The sequence below is a fragment of the Acinonyx jubatus genome, chromosome A1, assembly GCF_027475565.1.
Source record: "Acinonyx jubatus isolate Ajub_Pintada_27869175 chromosome A1, VMU_Ajub_asm_v1.0, whole genome shotgun sequence".
Lineage (NCBI taxonomy): Eukaryota > Metazoa > Chordata > Mammalia > Carnivora > Felidae > Acinonyx > Acinonyx jubatus.
Genome location: NC_069380.1, coordinates 177044506 through 177062163, shown reverse-complemented (window position 1 = coordinate 177062163; position 17658 = coordinate 177044506). Strand labels below are relative to the sequence as shown.

The following is a 17658-nucleotide window of genomic DNA, read 5'->3' as shown; positions in this document are numbered from 1 at the left end:
TGTCAACATAACAAAAGAAGCACCTTCTGCCAATCGAGAGTCAGCAGATGAGTTCCCAGATGAAATGCCATGAGAAAATCATTGAGGAAAAAGGACATGTGCATCAGGTTTTTAATGCAGATAAAGGTGTCCTATTCTGGACAAAATGCCACAAAGGAAATTTAATACTAAGGGAAAGAAGTGAGCACCATTCTCTAATGCAAGAAGGGATAAATTAATTCTACTGTTTTGTGCAAATTCAGTTGGTTTTATGATCAGGACTATCCTTATCTACCCTTATCTATAAAGTGGTTAACCCCCAAGACTTGAAGGGAAAAGATAAACACAAGCTTCTAGTCTTTGATCGTACAACAAGAAGGCCTGGATGATGAGAACCCTTTTTTTCTGGATTGGTTCTATGAATGCTTTTTCCCTGAAGTCAAGAAGTACTTTGCCAGTAAGGGACTGCTTTTTAAGTTCTTTTTATATTGGACAGTGTTCCTGGCCACTCAGAACTCCATGGCTTCAACATTGAAAGCAATTAAGTGTTCTATTTGCCCCCAAACACAAATTCTCTAATTCAGCCTATAGATCAGGTTATCATAAGGACCTTTAAAGCTGTTTACACATGGTACCTCATGGAAAGAAATGTCAAACTATGGAAGAGAACCCCGATAGAGAGAATATCATGAAAATCTGGAAGGATTACACCATTAGAGATGCTATCTTTGTTACATAAAAAGCTGTGAAAGCCATTAAAGCCTAAAACAATAAATTCCTGCTAGAGAATACTGTGTCCAGATGTTGTGCATGACTTCACAGCATTCACAACAGAGTCAATCAAGGAAATCATGAAAGAGATTGTGGATATGACAAAAAAGGTGGGAGGTGAAGGGTTTCAAGACATGGATCTTGGAGAAATTCAAGAGCTAACAGACACCACACCAAAGGAATGAACAGAAGACAATTTGATGGAGATGAGTGCTTCTAAACCAGTGCCAGACAATGAGGAAAAGAAGCAGAAGCAGTGCCAGAAAACAAATTGACATTAGACAATCTGGCAGAAGGATTCTGATTATTTAAGACTGCTTTTGACTTCTTTTACAACATAGACCTTTCTATGAAACAGGCACTGAAACTAAAGCAAACGGTGGAAGAATTGGCACTATATAGAAATATTTTTAGAGAAATGATAAAGCAAAAAGTCAGAAATTACAATCTATTTCTGTAAAGTTATAGCCAGTGTGCCTTCTGCTTCTGCCTCCCCTTGCACTTCTTCCACCTTTTCCACCTCTGCCACCACAGACACAGCAAGACCAACCCCTCCTCTTCCTCTGTCCCCTCAGCCTATTCGACGTGAAAATGACAAGGCTGAAGACCTTTATGATGATCCACTTTCATTTAGTGAATAGTAGGTAATCATCACACCATGCAGTTAATAAATGTACCTGTTGTGTATCCCTGTGTGTGTCTTCATGTGAAAAACTAACAACTGTTGGCAAGAACTGTAAGAGACGTTTTTGTGTCATCATCACCGCCTAAGTATCATGTAAAACATTGTGTGCAAGACTTGTATGGAAATGGATAGTCTATCCTTACATAGGCGTAAGGTGAGTGACATTTAATATAAGATTAATGATTTTTGTTTTCTTACTGTTTTATAACTTTTCTTTCCAATAATTATATTACTATACAGTATGCCTGCTCTCTCTCTCTCCCTAATTAGAGAAACTGTGTATCATTACAGGTAAGTGTGTTGTTAGAAAATGTTAGCAATGTTTCCAATACAGTATTATGAATATGACTATAATACTCTATGCAATAGAATTTTTATAACTATTCATTCATTGGTATGTAGATTAGGCTGCCCTTAAGTGATCATATTGATTACACTAGGCTACCATAAAGCAATCATATTGCTGCTTCTTTATTATCAATGCGTGAATTACCATACCTATAAATAAACATTTTTCACATTGCTTTTCCAGTTTTGATGTCCAGGGTTACTAATACACAGAACATCTATAGTGTTTTGTATCATACAAGACAATATTGAAATAGATACTGACAGACAATCCATCTTGTAAATTTAAAGTATCAATAAATAGAGTACCGTAAATTTATTTTCTCTACCTTATGACTTTTTTAATAATGTTTTCTTTTCTCTAGCTTACTTTATCGTAAGAATACCATATATAATAAATATAACATACAAAATATATGTTAATCGACTGTTTATGTCATTGGTAAGGCTTCTGGTCAACAGTAGGCTATTGGTAGTTAAGTTTTGGGGGGGTCGAGGTTATATATGGATTTTCAATTCTGTAGGGGTCAGCATCCCTAACCCCTGCATTGTTCAAGGGTCAACTGTATATACTTCAGAAAATAAAGTAAGAAGACGACCAAGTAAAGATGCAATAAGAATAGTGAAAACAATTCTGAACAAGTGAATGTCTACGGTGTTTTAACATTCTGAGTTTCTAAGGAAAAGGGAAACAGGACTTCTCAGTCTATGGTCATAGGTCTAACACAAGCACAGGACTAAGACATGGCAAGCAAGATAGCTAGTACCAAAAAACTGAAGAAGGCACTGATTTTTAGGGCCATGACTCACACAATCCTTAGATATGGCCCTGGTCTAATATTACATTGAAAACATTCCAGGGCTTGATTTGGCAGCACATTTACTAAAACTGGCACAATACAGAGAAAATTAGCATGGCCCCTGCTCAAGGATGACATGCAAATTTTTGAAGTGTCTGTATTTTTAAAGGTAGTAGTAGACCTGTCCACTGAAACTTGGCAGGCCAGAAGGGAGTGGCAGGAAATATTCAATGTGCTGAATGGGAAAAATAGGAAGCCAAGAATCCTTTATCCAGCAAATCTGTCATTCGTAATACAAGGAGAGATAAAGTCTTTCCCAGATAAACAAAACTGAAGGAGTTCATGGCCATTAAACCAGCCCTGCAAGAGATCCTAAGGGGGACTCTGTGAGTGGAATGTTGCAAAGACTACAAACGTCCAGAGACATCACCACAAGCATGAAACCTAGAGATAACACAATGACACTAAATCTATATCTTACAATAATAATGCTGAATGCAACAGACTAAATGCTTCAATCAAAAGACACAAGGTATCAGAATGGATAAAAAATAAGATCCATCTATGCTGTCCACAACAGACCCATTTTAGACCTGAGGACACCTTCAGATTGAAAGTGACGGGATGAACAACCATCTATCATGCTACTGGAAATCAAAAGAAAGCTGGAGTATCCATAGTTATATCAGACAAAATAGATTTTAAAGTAGCTGTAACAAGAGATGAATATGGGCATTATATCATAATTATGGGGTCTATCCATCAAGAAGAGCTAGCAATTATAAATGTTTATGCACCCAATTGAGAACACCCAAATACATACATCATTCACAAACATAAGCAATTTTATTGATAAGAATATCATAATTGCAGATAACTTTAATACTGCACTTACAGCAGGGGACAGATCATCTAGACAGAAATCAATAAAGAAACAATGGCCCTGAAAGATACACTGGACCAGATGGACTTGGCAGATATATTCATCCAAAAGCAGCAGAATACATATTCTTCTCGAGTGCACATGGAACATTCTCCAAGACAGATCATATACTGGCTCACAAAACAGCCCTTAATAAATATAAAAGATTTGAGACCATATAATGCATATTTACAAACCACAATGTTATGAAACTTGAAATCAACTACAGGAAAAAGTTTGGAAAACCTCCAAATGCATGGAGATCAAAAGAACGTCCTGGTAAAGAATGAATGGGTCAACCAGGCAATTAAAGAAGAAATAAAAAAAAATATGGAAGCAAATGAAAATGAAAGCATGACAATCCAAAACTTTAGGATGCAGCAAAGGCAGTCCTAAGAGGAATATACATTGCAATCAAGGCCTATTTCAAGAAACAAGAAAAATCCAAAATACAAAATATAACAGCACATCTAAAGGAACTAGGAGCAGAAGAGCAAAGAAACCCTAAGGCCAGCAGAGGAAGAAAAATAATAAAGATTAGAGCATGGGAATGCAAGCTGCTGCAGCCACTCTGGAAAACAGTATGGAGGTTCCTCAAAAAACTAAAATTAGAACTACCCTATGACCCAGCAATTGCACTACTAGGTATTTATCCAAGGGATATAGGTGTGCTGTTTTGAAGGGACACATGCACCCCAATGTTTATAGCAGCACTATCAACAATAGCCAAAGTATGGAAAGAGCCCAAATGTAGATCGATGGATAAATGGATAAAGAAGATGTGGTATATATATATATATATATATACACAATGGAGTATTACTTGGCAATCAAAAAGAATGAAATCTTGCCATTTGCAACTATGTGGATGGAACTGGAGGGTATTATGCTAAGTGAAATTAGTCAGTCAGAGAAAGACAAATATCATATGGCTTCACTCATATGAGGACTTTAAGAGACAAAACATATGCACATAAGAGAAGGGAAACAAAAATAATATAAAAACAGGGAGGGGGATAAAATATAAGAGACTCATAAATATGGAGAACAAACTGAAGGTTACTGAAGGGGTTGTGGAAGGGGGGATGTGCTAAATGGGTAAGGGGCACTAAGGAATCTACTCCTGAAATCATTGTTGCACTATATGCTAACTAATTTGGATATAAATTATTTTAAAAAAAAGATTAGAGCAGAAATAAACAATACAGAATCCAAAAAAAAAAAACCCACCAATAAAACAGATCAATGAAACAAAGAGCTGGTTTTGAAAAAATAAACAAAGTTGATAAACCCCTAGCCAGACTTCTCAAAAAGAAATGAGAGAGGACCCAAATAGATAAAATCACAAATGAAATAGGACATATCACAACCAACACCACAGAAATACAAACAATTATTAGAGAATACTACAGAAAATTATATGCCAACAAACTGGACAACCTCAAAGAAATGACAAATTCCTAGACACCCACACACTACCAAAACTCAAATGGGAAGAAATAGAAAATTTGAACAGACCTATAACCAGCAAAGAAATTTAATCAGTTATCAAAAATCTCCCAATGAATAAGAGTCTTGGGCCAAATGGCTTCCCAGGGGAATTCTACTGAACATCTTAAAGAAGAGCTAATACCTATCCTTCTCAAGCTGTTCCAAAAAATATAAATGGAAAGAAAGCTTCTAGACTCATTCTATGAAGTGAGCATTACCTTGATTCCCAAGCCAGACAGTGACCCCATAAAAAAAGGAGAATTATAGGCCAATATTTCTGATGAACATGGATGCAAAAATTCTCAACAAGATACTAGCAAATCAAATTCAAAAGCATATAAAAAGAATTATTACCATGATTAATTGGGATTCATTCCTGGGCTGCAGGGCTGGTTCAATATTTGCAAATCATTCAATGTGATACATCACATTAATAAAAGAAAGGATAAGAACCATATGATTCTGTCAATAAATGCAGATAAAGCGTTCGACAAAACACAGCATCCTTTCTTAATAAAAACCCTCAAGAAAGTCAGGATAGAAGGAACATATCTTAACATCATAAAAGCCATATATGAAAAGCCCTCAGCCAGTATCATCCTCAATGGGGAGAAACTGAGACCAGATGGACCTCAACTGAGACCAGATGTTTCCATGAAATCAGGAACACAACAGGGATGTCCACTCTCACCACCATTGTTCAACATGGTGTTGGAAGTCCTAGCATCAGCAATCAGATGACAAAGTGAAATAAAAGTCATCCAAATTGGCAAAGAAGAAGTCAAACTTTCACTTTTTGCAGATAACATGATACTCTACATGGAAAATCTGAAAGAATCTACCAAAAAGCTGTTAGAACTGATACATGAATTCAGCAAAGTCACAGGATACCAAATTAATGTACATAAATCAGTTGCACTTTTATACACCAATAATGAAGCAACAGAAATAGAAATAAAGAAATCAATTCCATTTACAATTGCACCAAGAACCATAAGATACCTAGGAATAATCCTAACCAAAGATGTAAAAGATCTGTATGCTGAAAACTATAGAAACCTTATGAAGGAAATTGAAGAAGACGCAAAGAAATGGAGAAACATTCCATGCTTATGGATTGGAAGAACAAATATTTTTAAAATGTTAATACTACCCAAAGCAATCTACACATTCAATGCAATCCCAGTCAAAATTGCACCAGCATTCTTCTTGAAGCTAGAACAAACAATTCTAAAATTTGTATGGAACCACAAAAGACCCCGAATAGCCAAAGTAATGTTGAAAAAGAAAACCAAAGCAGGAGGCATCACAATCCCAGACTTTAGCCTCTACTACAAAGCTGTAATCATCAAGACAATATTGTATTCACACAAAAACAGACACATAGACCAATGGAATAGAGACTCCAGAATTGGACCCACAAATGTATGGCCAATTAATCTTTGACAAAGCAGGAAAGAGTATCCAATGGAAAAAAGACAGTCTCTTTAGCAAATGGTGCTGGGAGAACTGGACAGCAACATGCAAAAGAATGAAACTGGACCACTTTCTGACACCAAACACAAAAACAAAATGGATAAAAGACCTAAATGTGAGATGGGAAACCATCAAAACCCTAGAGAAGATAGACAACAACCTCTTTGACCTCAGCTGCAGCAATTTCTTGCTCGACACATCTCCAAAGGCAAGGGAAATAAAAGCAAAATTTACTATTTGGGACCTCATGAAGATAAAAGGCTTCTGCACTGCAAAGGAAACAATCAACAAAACTAAAAGGCAATCAATGGAATGGGAAAATATATTTGCAAATGACATATCAGATAAAAGGTTACTATCTAAAGTCTATACAGCACTTACCAAACTCAACACCTGAAAAACAAATAATCCAGTGAAGAAATGGGCAGAAGACATGAATAGACACTTTTTCAAAGAAGAAATCCCGATGGTCAACAGACACATGAAAAGATGCTCAACATTACTCATCATTAGGGAAATACAAATCAAAACCACATTGAGATACCTCACACCAGTCAGAGTGGCTAAAATTAACAACTCAGAAAACCACAGATGCTGGCAAGGATGTGGAGAAATGGGAATCCTCTTGCACTGTTGATGGGAATGCAAACTGGTACAGCCACTCTGGAAAACAGTGTGGAGGTTCCTCAAAAAATCAAAAATAGAACTACCCTATGACTCAGCAATAGCACTACTGGGAATTTATCCAAAGGATACAGGAGCACTTATGCATAGGGGCACATGTGCCCCAATGTTCAACAATAGCCAAATTATGAAAAGAGCCTAAATGTCCATCAACTGATGAATGGATAAAGAAGATGTGGTTTATATACACAATAGGAGAGAATGAAATCCTGCCATTTGCAGCAACATGGATGGAACTGGAGGGTATTATGCTAAGTGAAAGAAGTCAGTCAGAGAAGGACAGATATAATTTTTCACTCATATGTGGAATTTGAGAAATTTAACAGACGACCATGGGGGAAGGGAAGGGAAAAAATAATAGAAACAGAGAGGGAGGGAGGCAAATCATAAGAGACTCTTAAACACAGAGAAAAACCTGAGGGTTGATGGAGGTGCAGGGGGAAGGGGAAAATGGGTGATGGGCATTGAGGAGGGCACTTGCTGGAATGAGCACTGGGTGTTGTATATAAGTGATGAATCACAGGAATCTACCCCTAAAATCAAGGTCACACTGTATACATTGTATGTTAACCAACTTGACAATAAATTATATTAAAAAATTAAAAAAATAAACAGAAAAAAAAACCACCCTCCAGTCAAAGGATGTGCTTCTTAGCAGACAGTATCACACAAAGTCAATGTCCCGAACTATACAGTATAGACTTCATTCTCTCTCCACCCCTACTTTAAAGAAAAAAAATAATAACTTATTTGATTTTTAACATCTGGAGTTTAAGTCTGACATACCCAGGTGCAGTGTCCCAGAATTCACACTGAACAAAAGCCCCACCCTCTTTGTAGCTATTCACTTTTCCCTTCTGCAATGTCATCCTTACAAAAAAGATTATTTCTGTGGTTTGGGAGTTGTGAGGGGAGACTTCATTGGTCTCTTTAAATGCTTGAGTAGTAAGCTTTGGACTCTCAAATGGTTGGACAGGGAATTCAGTCTCTTCCTTTTCCTAGTGTCATATCTGTATAATCATTTGTAAAATTATCTAGGCTTAGGAATGCAATATGATACTCGCCAATAATGAAATGAAATATACAAAACAGAGTGGTATTTGCCTATCTACCTGAAATGCCCTAGTATGGCCTTATCATTTGTTTATGGAAGACATTCAATCTGATTGGTCAGTGGCCATGCCTTCTTATTTGTAAATAATTTTGAATACCATAACTGTGAAAAACTAAGACCATGGTTCAATAAATAATTCAATATGTACTCCAACAAGTTGAGCTAACCACTGTAGATATTGATAGTTTAGTCTACTTCACTGCATGGCAATACTACTAGCTGACAATAGTTCTTGTATTTCATATACCAAGCCAGATAGTCCCCCCAAACATGATGCATTTTTCAAGTGCAGGGATTCAATACACCAGGGAAGTTGATCCCAGATAAAGCCACATAAAGTAAATCAATTTAAAATGGAGACCAAGGGACACCAGGATGGCTCAATTGGTTGAGCGTCTGAGTTCAGCTCAGGTCATGATCTCACAGTTCACGAGTTCGAGCCCTGCTTCAGGCTCTCTGCTCACAGCTCAGAGCTTGGATCCTGCTTCAGATTCTGTGTCTCCCTCTCATCTCCCTCTCACTCTGTCCCTGTCTCATTTGTGTTCTTTCTCTCTCAAAAATAAAAAAATAAACATAGATAGATAGATAGATAGATAGATAGATAAATTAAATAGAGACTAAAAATTCAGTATCAAATGGGGAGAGAAAAGTGATTCTGGATTTATCTCATAAAATGAAAAAAAACACCACTTTTTAATGAATTTACTTCCAGTTTTGTTTTTATAATTTATAAAATTTAAATTATCATAACTATCTTCTAATTATTAGGACAAAAAAATGAATCACATTTTGATAGTTTAGAGAGACAAAATTTCTCTAACAAATGTTTTAGAAACCTAAAACAATACCCATAGTTTCAATACTTACTATGTAAGCATATTTTTATAAAAACTTCTATGACATTTAGCAATTTTTCCAGGAGTATCTCTTAATTCCTTGATAACCAATCATTCTCTTTGGAAATGCTATCAATTTCATCTGTTTTGTTTTCACTTGTTAATTGATCTTACTCATTTATCTATGATTTGTGTAGGAATCAAGCAGTTCTCCAAACATCACTGTCATCAGTGCCATTAAATCTTGCTGCAGTAGGCAGAATTCTAAGATGGCCCCCAAGATTCCTGCCTGCTGGTGTATTTGTGCTGTGTAATTCTCTCCTTGTGAGTGTGGGTAGGGACTGTAACTATGATGGGATAATCACTCCTGTACATGAGACTCTGTCATAGCAGACAAGAGTGAGATTCTCCTGCTGACCTTGAAGAAGCAGTATGTATAAAATGCCTATGGAGAGGAACATGTGGCAAAGACCTGAGGGTAGCCTCTAGGAGCTGAGAGTTGTCCCTCTTTCTAGCAAGGAAGAAATTGAGGACTTCAGTCCTACAATCACAAGGAACTGAATCCTACCAACTAGTAAGCTGGAAAAAAAACCCTGAGTCTCAATGAGATCACAGTGCCAGCTATAAGACTGTAATTTCAGGCTCATGAGATCCTTGGCAGAGGACCTGGATAACCCATATTAGGACTCCTGTCCCATAGAAACTGTGAGATAATAAATATATGTTGTTTTAAGCTGCTAAGATTATGGTAATTTCTTATGCAGTGATAGAAAACTAATATGCTTGCATTTTTTAAAATATTTATATTGTTTGGCTAGATGTTTAGAGACTGTCTCAATCAAAAACAGTGGACAGTATTGTTGGTCAGATGAATTAGGAAAGATAGATTCTACTGCTAAGAGCAATGAATTTCTGAATGAAGACAGATATTGGGAGGTATTCTGAGTGAGGATAGTGAGGACATACGTATGTATGTGTATGGCAGACAGAGAGAGTGAAAAAGAAGACAAATGTGGAAAAATATTTAAAATTGGTATATATTGGTAAAGTATATATAGATTTCATTGTACTATTCTTTCAAATTTTCTATAGCTCTGAATTTTTTCAAAATAAAAAGGGGAGAAAAGTAGGCAATGAAAAATGATGCATTATTAACAAAGAAGACAAAAAACACCGATACTGACTTCTCAACGTAAACAATGGAAGTCAGAAGACAATGGAAGCAGATCAGGAAAACACTTGGGAAAAAATCCTGTCAATTTTTAATTCAATGTCCAACAAAAAATATTATTAAAAATGAAGGAAAAATAGACATTTTTATATAAACAAACAGTAAAGGATGGGGAAGGAAAAATGATCCTAGATTGAAGCACAGATATCTGGGAAGTAATGAAGAGCAACATAAATATGTGAATAAATATATGTAAATACTAACTTCATAAACAGTAATAATTTATTATAGAGCTCCTGTAGATTAGTCCACAAACTTAAAATCTCTCATCTGACACTCTGGCAATTCCGCAGTCATGACTCAGTGGGAAAAGTACTAAGAAAACTTCTGAGTGTAGGGGCTAAAGGGCTGATGCCTGCATTAGGTAGCTTATATATATAAATGTGATGGGACTCTATTGTTGTCCCTGAGACACATTTGAAAGCAAAATATCACAACTTTCAATTATCTGCTTGCATAGGACACTGTGACAGTGAAGACAAAACTATAGGAGACATGAATTATGCATTTAAACTATGAGTTTCAGACTCCTTCTCAGCTAAGTATTTTATCTGGGTTTTAGGTAAGTAGAAGATTAAATTATCTTTCATTACTTTCCCTCTGGCATAGGGCAAATAATTAGTCATAGTAATAATAATGATAGCAATAACAGTAAAAACTAGCAGCAGCAAAAAATAAAATAAAATTATACACACACACACACACACACACACACACACACACACACACACACACACAACTCTTACCCCAAATCAGGAAAAAAGAAACAAAAACCTGAAGAATTTACAAATTTGCCCTATTTTGAACACTGAACCAGGGTTAAAGAGGGATATGAAAAATTTAAGCTCAGAGCTCTTGGAATGGAGAGCATTAACAAAGTTTTTTTATTATTACATTTCCCTCCTCTATTACCTTGTTAGTCATGTATTTTTATATTATCTTATTGTGGTTCTCCTAGAAATGACATATTTATCCTTAACATATTTAAATCTAATATAAGTAAGTACTTCTGCCAATTCCCAAGAAATTCAAGGACGTTAGAACACTCTAAGTCTATTTACCTTCCTCCTCTTATCTTACTTTCATGCTACCATGGTCAGATATATATCCTATTAGAGATATTTGCCCATTTTCCTATTGGGTTATATTTTTTCTTTATTGGGCTGTGGAATTTAATTTTTAATATTCTAGATATTAGTCCCTTTTTTAGGTTTACATATTATAAATATTCCCTCCCAATCTATGCTTTCTTTTTTTATATAAAACAGCTTTATGGAGGTATAATTGATATACAATAAACTGCAAATATTTAATGTGTACAATTTGATGAGTTTTTAACCTATCCATACACCTATGAAACCATCACTACAATCAAGATACTGTTTCTCCATGCCCCTGTGTAGTCCATCCCCCCTCAGACACCCTCTCCCATCCCATCTTCAGACACCCACCTGTATGCTTTCTGCCTCTAATTATTTTGCATTTTCTAGAATTTCATATGACAGGAATTAAGAGTAATATGTACTCTTTTTGGCCTGGATTTTTTTTACTCCATATAATCATTTCGAGATTTATCCAGGCTGTTGCCTCATTCCCTTTTACAATTTCTCTGAGGAGTATCCCATTGTTCGCGCATAACATATTCACATCTTGACAGACATTTGGGTTGCTAATACTTAGTATTAGGTAGTATTTTTAACTTTATCCATTCTAGTGGGTATGAGGTAGTATCTCATTATAATTCACATTCCCGTGATGAATAATGCTATTGAGCACCTTTTGGCCTGCGTTTCAACCCAAGTGTCTGTTTTTATCTTTTGCCCATTTTTAACTGGGTTGTTTGCCTTCATATTATTGAACTGTAAGAGTTCTTTTTATATTCTCACACAACTGCTTTATCATGTAAGTGCATACTGAATATTTTTTTTGCAGTCTATGACTTGTCTTTCAAATATAAAATATAAAAGTAGTTTTTTTTTTCTTTTTTGGTTGGTTTCTTTTTTTACCCCCTGCACATCTTAGTAGCAGCAAAGCATGTTCTGAGGGTTAGTTGAGTAAATCCTGGAATCTGAGCTCAATTGTTTATGTTATCATTTGAATAAGAATAATTACTCTTCTGTGTTTCAATCAGTGAGTATTTATATAACATCTTCCTGATGTCAAGTAAAATACTGCCTAGAACAGCACAAAAGGCCCTTGGTTCATTGTCATAAAGTTGTTGGCTTTATAATATAAGCCTCTCAAAAGCAGAAGGTTGTCATGTTGAAAACCTACAACTGATTTAGAGTTCACAAGTTATCAGCTCTAATTAATAAACTGAGCTCATCGTCCAAATGACAGTTTCAGAGACTATCAGAAAGCAAAGACACTCTTAACTTACTACACTTAACTTGAGGCTGCTACTGATGCTTTTAGCTATAGGAGGCCTATGTGAAAGCAATTTACTTCATTATCAGGGTCCTGCAAATTTTCATCTATAACATTACTGATTTTATACCTGATCCACACGACTGTCCTTCTAAATTTAGTCAGTGGCCAAAATTTCCCTCCAAGAAGGCAACTATAAGTATTTGTTCTCTGGTATCAGTTGCAACAATATGACACTAAGAAGGGAATCAGAAAAGAGAAAGTAAGGTGAGAAGGAAGAACATCGTCCTCCAGAGACTGAGTTCTATAAGGCGGAACAAAATGACACTGTGGACTATTAAAAAATCCCCAAGGAGAAAAATCCACCTTAATGGGAGGCACAAATCCATTTTTCTGTAATAACATTGGGTCAGGGTAATAATTTGAAGTGTAATATTAACTGGCATGGTTTTCCTGCCTCTAGTTTTCCTTTACTGGCCCTCATTGCCTACAGGGTAGGCAGCTAGAGCAAGGATGTAAATAGTGACAAAAGAAGTGATCTCTTGGTTTCTGAGCTTTAAAAACCACAGGCCTGGCTTAAAGAACAAAGTGAGTTTTTCCTTCTCCACTCCCAACCCTTCTCCCTCCATGTACTCTTACAAGATAATTCTCTGAGCTGATAATCTCAGTTAAGAGTAAGACCCCCGATAACTAAATGCAGTTAGTGGGCCCAAATTGGATCACAGATCATTATACAAAGATTATTATTATAAAGGAAAAATGTATAAAGGACCTTGCTGAGATGATTGGAAACTTTTAGAAATAGAGCTACATTAGTAATACTAGTTAAGGCATTGTGTCAATATTAAATTCCCAAATGTGATAAGGTAGAAGAATGCCTTAATCTTGGGAGATGCATGATTAAGTATTTCAGGGTGAAATGGCATGATGTAAGCAACTCTCTATTGATTCAGGAGAATAAAAAGTGTGTGTGTGTGTGTGTGTATCCCTGTGTGTAGACAGAAAGAGATAAAGCAAATGATACAAAATCTTAACTGGTGTAGCTACATAAAAGGTATACAGTCATTAATTATATTAGTCTTACAACTTTTCTGAAAGTTGAGTTTTTGTTTTTCAGAATTAACACACTTTTTGAGATGGGAGAAAAAAATCAGAAAAGAGAGCGAAATAGTGAGATGCTGATGGGGGGAGGGGCTCTCAGCGAAGGGGCTAGTGTTTGTTGCAAAAGGGGAAATGATATAATGTTCAGATAAAATAGAGGAGACTTGTACTGTAGTTCCCAACCAGGTTTCTGGGAGGCAGTGGTCTTGCCTGGAAGAAAAAGGAAAAGAGGGCTGCATGGATTGTTGAAGGCCTAGTGACCTTAAGATAGCCAACCATATTGCCAAGGCAGAATAAACTCTGCATCATTCCAGGTACTTCAGAGGGATTTGTAAATTGTCACGATGCTACCTGCTACTCCAAGAAGAACGATGGAGAAGAAGAAACTCTCAACTTATGAAGTTTAAACCTGAAAAGACTGAATGTACCCACAGGTGACTAACTTTATGTTTTATGCCATTCAACAGAATGGGGAATTAACATTAAGATGAGGGTCCATGCTAAAAAAAAAAAAAGTATTCTATTTCTTGTACACTTGTGTTTGTCTTGTTGTCTGGGAGTCTATACCCAAAACAGCAACATTTTCTCTCTAACAGATATTGCTTGGACATTGGTAACTTATTCCAAACCTTGAACATTGGTAATTTAATCTGTATTGTGTTCCCTAGGATTCTCTGAGATCAGTATTAATGGACTGGGCCAAGAAGAAAGGAAAGGTGACTTCACATTTATGAATATCAAATATGAGGCCTCAGCTTTTTGCCTTCCAGCAGCCAAACTTCTCTTTTGGGAAGTGCTTCTCTGTTAAAATTACAAACACTTTCAAAGTGACAAATACTTTTAAAAAGTAGTGTGTGGAAAGGCTTTCTAAAATGAAAATCCAATGTTGATGATTACACAGTTGTTTATTTAAGCTCCGGCAAGTCACCTTGAGTACTCACAGAATTTTGGAAGAATTTATACTTAAAATTATCAGCTTAAACTGTGTTTTAAATGTCAGTCCTCTAAAAGAAGCTCAGAAATATTCCTTATAGTCTGTGTCATTAAGCTAGATTTTTACTTGGCAGTGCTCAAGTAAATTGCTCAAGGATTCTTGCAACATTAAGACAACAAACTCTTCTGTGTGGATGTTTTAGTACCTTGGGAATTCAAAGATCAGGTTGCTTAGAGACCCCGTGGAATTTGCAGAAAAAGCAAACGCTAATCTTGTCATCTGTAATTAATGTTTTATCTTGCTCTGAAAATTCAGTTTGCTGGCAGATTTAGCTGCTCTTTGGAGCTGAATAATGTTTTTGCTATATCACATCCTACATGACTTTCCATCCCAAGAGTAGGTGGGGTGCTACATGATTCTCTATGGGCTCTTCTCTCTTGGGCCCAGTGTCAACCTCTTGCAGACGCCCAGGTTTCCTTTCCATCAAACTCCCTGCAGGTTTCCTAAGTGAGGCTAATGTTGGCCTGGTTTTCGTGCTTTTTATATTGGGTTCTATACTGGGGAACCAACGTGTATGTATACTTAGAGAATAGGATCAGTTGAAGATTGTGAAAATATCTGTTTAACATATTATGCAGTGAAATGTGAAAATATCTGTATAATTCTGGCACAATCTAAAAAATATATCTTTTCCCCAGTAACCCAGACCCTTGGCCACTCAGGCTAAAGCAAGTTATATAAAGCTAACCAACCTATATGCATACACACACAGACACAGACACACAGACACACACACACACACACACGAATTTTATCATGACTAAGACATATGCTAGTTGCAACTGCTCCTGTATATTTCTACTTATTTATACCGTAACTCTTCAGGCTAAGATACACAAGTACTTGGCTAACATACAAATCAATACCCTCACCAAAACTAAAAAGAGAGAATTCATCTTCCATCTCACCCTTAAAAGAAAATTTATTAACTTCACTAAATAGCCAAAGTAGCTACAGCATCACAGTCACTCTTTCCTTCTCTCAACAATAATTTATTGAACTCCTGCTCTTTGGCCTTTCATCTTCACTGAGGATGCCACAGTGAACAAGACTGAGCGGGTCCTGCTTCTTCTCTTATAACATGCTAGTGTGGGGAGAGATACAGAGAACAAGGAAAAGAATTCATAACATAATGGTCAGATGATAATAAGAGCCTAGAAGAAACTAAGGTGGAGTTATATCTTGGAGTAGCTGTAAGGCTGCCTCAGACTGAAGAATTAGGGAATGCTCTCTTGGAGGTGATTTTGGAGCTGAGAGCTTACAAGTGTTTAGGATACAGCTGTGTCTTCTGATTTTGTGGGGCTATTTTATAGCTTGGCCATGAGAAAAAGACCTTACTGGTACACATTCAAATGCAGTTTTATAATAAATATCTTGTGGATGGGGCTCTATAGTATACTCTCAGTGTCAACCTTCTTCCTTTATAAGCTTCATTCTAAAATGATATTATACCACTGGAATCCACTTTGGAAATGTAAGTGGCAAGTCCAGACTCATTAGCTGTGAGTGATACAGAAATCCCAAAAAGACATTCTAGCAGAGGCTGAGCTGGCCTTTGAGAAAAAAATAATGAGTTCATTGCTGTGCCGGCTGCCATAAGCTTGCACATCTCAGCCTCTATCAGTGACCAAAATCATCCAACAAAATGACTCTTGAAGTGCTTATGATGAAGAACACCCACCAATACACCCAGGCAAGCATTCTTCATTCATATCTTCTGTGAATTATTCAGCCAGCAGTTCCCATGCTCAGGGTAAGGAGAAGACGTATTTCTTGTCAGGCAGTCTATCTACTGAAATGTGGTAGGATGCTCATAGTTTATCATCTTGCACTTCATATACCTTGTGACTTATGACTTATAGTAAACAGAAATAGCCACCTGAAGGTGTCACCATACAAAGTTCTAAAAATGTTTATAAAAGAAAAGAACAACTAGTCATATAAACTTGTGCTAATAATTTACCCTCCTTAAATACTTTTTTTTGTATATAAAAAAGAAGAAATTTAACCAGATGAACTTTATTTCTAAATAAGTTTTAATTCCAGTTCTAATTTTCATACAGTCCTTTAGGACTCTATGAAAATGATTCAAACAACATTTCTTCACAAGGTAAGATATGAAACATTTTTTAAATGTTTATTTTAAGAGGGGGGAGGGGCAGAGAGAGAGAGAGAGGGAGAGAGAGAATCCCAAGCAGGCTCCATGCTGTCAGCACAGAGTCCAACTGCAGGGCTCAGTGTCACAAACTGTGAGATCATGACCTGAGCCAAAATCAAGAGTTGGATGTTTTACTGACTAAGTCACATGGGTGCCCTTATAACGTTCTTAAATGCAATATAAAATAACACCTGAGCATTTTGAATAGACTATCCATCGGGAATATGCTTGCCTTCAAGTTATGAAAGAGTTCATGGTGGCTTAAACAAATAAGGTTTTATTTTTCCCACAGAACAAGAAGTCTGGAGATAAGCTTCAGCTGTCTTAGGTTCAATACTACCACATGTTAGGGTCAGAATATCTTTTGATTTGGCCCTCATATGTAACCTGAAGTTCAAAAAGTGGCTACTACAACTGCAAAAATCATGCCCTCACAACAGGCTAACAGCTTGAAGAGGAAAGCAGTGCCAGTTAGGTTTGCTCTTCCTACAAGGAAAAGAAAACATTTTGTAGGGGCTTATGAAGCCACCAGCCCCTTTGGTCTCTTCTGTCCCATGGCCAACTCTAGGTCCAAGGGTGGCTATGAAAGTGAGTATCCAGCTTCTCCAATCTGCAAAGTGGAGATCCCATCAATGGCTATTTGGTCAGCCAAGTAACTGTGTCAATTATAATCATTTCAGTATTATATCTTCATATCCCTA

General features: G+C 36.4%; 1 non-coding gene across 1 annotated transcript; it reads left to right on the top strand.

The window, feature by feature from the left end:
• Window positions 1-2642: 2642 nt before the first annotated feature.
• On the top strand, window positions 2643-2749 carry LOC113594974 (U6 spliceosomal RNA). Its single transcript, XR_003415453.1, has one exon. It is a non-coding gene; the product is annotated as a U6 spliceosomal RNA (small nuclear RNA).
• The last annotated feature ends 14909 nt before the right edge of the window (window positions 2750-17658 follow it).